The 3388-nt window shown below is 57.6% G+C and overlaps 1 long non-coding RNA gene across 1 annotated transcript; it reads right to left on the bottom strand.

Moving 5' to 3' along the window:
- Window positions 1–252: 252 nt before the first annotated feature.
- LOC128798248 (uncharacterized) lies at window positions 253–3040 on the bottom strand. Its single transcript, XR_008434365.1, has 2 exons — window positions 724–3040; window positions 253–610 (listed from the first exon to the last, which is right to left on the bottom strand). It is a non-coding gene; the product is annotated as an uncharacterized LOC128798248 (long non-coding RNA).
- Window positions 3041–3388: the final 348 nt, after the last annotated feature.

The raw sequence follows: 3388 nt of genomic DNA on the forward strand, positions 1-3388 counted from the left end.
TGGCCCAGGGCCTGTGCAGGGCAGCCCTGGCACATCCTTGGCCCTTGGGCTGGGGTTGATGCTGTCCCCCTGGACATCCCAATGATGCTGGAATGTCCCTAAGCTTCTTCATCAGACTGGAGTGACAGAATGCTCAGTCCCACAGCCTTGTGTGCCTCAGAGACTTCCTGGGTGGCCCACACAGCCCCTGGGTCCAGCTGCAGTGTGGATGTCCCTGGGGCAAGGAGACAGATGCTTGGAGGGGAACAAGCGTGAACTTGGCATCTTCTGGCTCAGAGGATTTTGGGGATAGTCATGGTAACTGTCACTGGAGGCTGTCAGGGTCATGAGCTGCATCTCTGTGCTTCTGTCCTGACTGCAGTTTCTTGGTGGTGCAGGAGCAGGGATTGTCTTCAGGGCATCCCAAGACATTTCCAGCTCTGGGAAAGGACTCTTCATGGTCCCCTGAGCTCTCTGCTGCATTTCCTGAGCTGGGAAAGCATGGACAACCATCCCATGGGGCACTTGAGCCACATAAGGTGGAGGTGGAGTGCTCTGCTGGGTGCAGAATTGGGCAGAGCAGGGAAGGAAGACCCCGTGGGGTGACAGCCAGGTGGCATCTGGAGAGCCTCTGTGGGGAGACAGAGGGAGGAGGGAGGTTCAGGTTGGATATTAGGAAAGATTTTTCACAGAAAGGGTGTCAGGCCCTGGCACAGCTGCCCAGGGCATTGGGGGAGTCCCCACCTCTGGAGGAGGTTTAACAGCCCTGCAGATGTGGCACTTGGGGACATGGGGCAGTGGTGGCCATAGCAGTGCTGGGGGAATGGTTGGACTCTATGACCTCAGAGGGCTTTTCCAGCCTTAACGATTCTGTAATCTTTCCATGGCCAAGGAGGTGACTGGAGGACTGGGGGACTGTCCTGACAGCAGGACAGGGCTGGGGTGGCTGGTGGAGTTTCACACACCCTGGGTGGGATTGCTCTGCACTCACATCCTTAGAGGACAGAGCATTTTCCTTTCCCAGCATCCAAACGTGACTGGAATCTGTCCACTTTTCCCCTAACCCCCATCCCTCTGGTCTTCAAGGACTGTGGATTTTGCCCCTTGAGCCCCACTCATCTGAGCATGAGCTCGCCTGGGTTGCTGGGCTCCTGCCCGACTTTTGAGTCTGCAAATCTCGGCGTTGTTGGGACTGATGGTGCCCGGGGCTGCTGTCACCAACCCTCCTGCCCTGGTTCCATTGCCTGCACAGCTCCGGGCCAGGTGAAAAGGAGGGGCTGAGCTGTAAATCAGCGCTGCCGGCACGGAGCTGGACGGAGATCGGAGCTGGTGGCGCGGCGGGAGCGGCTCACGGAACCGATTCAGGGGGCTGGGAAGGGCTTTGCTGCCTCCAGCGGGCCACCCTGCCCATGTCCCACGAGCCCCCGGGATCTGGGGTATTCCCTGACTGTGGCTGTCACCCCGCAGGGCACTGGCCATGGGCCATGGCAGAGGGACGTCCCTGCCATGCTGAGAACGTTCCCTGGCCGCTGTGCTCCTGCATCAGTCCCAGCCTCTGCAGGTGCGTCGCCTGCGTTGCATCCTCCCTGCAGCCCCAATGTGCGGTGCTCCCCTCCCTCCCGCACCCCCAGTGCGTGGTGCTTCCATCCCTCTTGCATCCAAAATCCTTCTTGATCCTTCTCCCTGAACTCCCAGCGTATGGACTGCACCCTCCCTTTGTGCTCCTGGTGCACAGAGCTCCACAACCCCTCTGCCCCTCAACTCCACAGCACCTCAGGGGCATGGTGCTCCCACACTGGTGACATTTCCATTTCTCTTTATCCCCATCCCAAATGCCAGTGGCTCCATTCACAGTGTGTGGTCTGGCTGCAGTTCTCATCTGAGCTCAGCCTCTTCCTCACCTCTGAGCAGCCCCACAAACCACATCCACACCCCCAGCTCATGGAGCTCGCTCCTTGTCCCCCTTCCCCCTTGTTCCATCCTGTCTCCATTGTCACCTGCTCCTTTCCCCTGACTGGGGGCTTCCCATCCCAACCATATCCAACACACCCAGAGACCTCAGGTCCCACCCACCACACGTCCCCCGTTTCTGTCACACCCCATCACCTCTTGTACCCATCTCCTTTCCCTCACAGCCAGGTGGGTTCCCCTGGTGCTGCCTCCCTGTTCCCATTCCCACAGGCAGTGCCATGACATCACTGACGCCTTGGCACACCTCAGGCCGGTGACTCAGCGTCCCTCCTGGGACAGCACCTCTGGAACTCATCACCTTTGTGGAACAGCACCCTCGTGACTCAGTGTCCTTTGTGGAACAGCACCCTCGTGACTCAGTGTCCTCAGGTCCACCTCAGGAGCTCCCTGTTCCCACCCTGGGACACAACGTGACTCACTGGTCACACTCCTGCCACTCCTGGGATTCCAGGTGTGGCTGCACCACAGTCCCCTGGCTTGGTGCAAGCCCACCCGACCGTATCCCCAAATCCCCCCGGCCACCTGCCCTGCCACCAGCCTGGCTACCCAGAGCACTCTTGTGACACCCAGCCCAGCTCCAGATCTCCTCTCTGGGACTCCCCTTTCGTCCCTGCATCTTGGGAAGTGACTGCCACCTCCTGGGAAGAGCAAGGGACAGGCTGGCCCGGAGTGGGCGGCCCCCTCCAAAAAATCCGAACGACCAAGAATGTGTCCCAGAGCCAACCTGCTCCCACCTCACTCACCTGGAGAGTACAGGCCCTTTTCCCTGGGAAAGAAAAGTGGCCAGCCCAGGTTCCTGATGTCAGTTTGTAGGGTTCCCTTGGGACTGTCACGGCAGCACAGGTTTGAGGTGGGGGCAGCTTGGGTCTGGGACATATCCTTGGTGGTTGGGATTTTTTGGAGGCGGCCGCCCACTCAGGGCCACAGACCCCTGGAGACAAAGACCGGGCCTTTTCCCTGGGAAAGAAAACGACTGAGTGAGATCCAGGAGGTGGAAGTTGAAGTCAGTAAAGCCCAGCTCGGTAATAAGGTACAAACTTTCACTGGAGCAGGAATTAATGAGTGGAGTAGTGGTTATAAATAAACAAAAGATTTCTTGTGACTTGTTAAAGATGACTCAGTGTTTTCGGGAAAGCTGGCTGCTCTCCAAGTGATCTCAGTGATCCCAGGGCAGTCTGGACCTTACGTGTTGAGGTTCATCCTGATGATGTTCATCCTGATGATCCTAAAGCACTTCTGGACCTTTGGTGAGGTCCACCTCAACTCTGTCTGCACAAAGGCTGAGTTATTGTTTGGGTATCTGAATCCTAAAAAGCAGTTTGTAACTTCCTCCACCAACTCCCAATTCTATAGATATTCAGGAAGGAGGTTGGGCTGCTGTGCCCAATTGCTGTTATTTGTTTTATCCCCCGGCTCTTGCAGTATTTCCTGGAGCCCA

Source organism: Vidua chalybeata, chromosome 20 (assembly GCF_026979565.1).
Source record: "Vidua chalybeata isolate OUT-0048 chromosome 20, bVidCha1 merged haplotype, whole genome shotgun sequence".
NCBI classification, from domain to species: domain Eukaryota; kingdom Metazoa; phylum Chordata; class Aves; order Passeriformes; family Viduidae; genus Vidua; species Vidua chalybeata.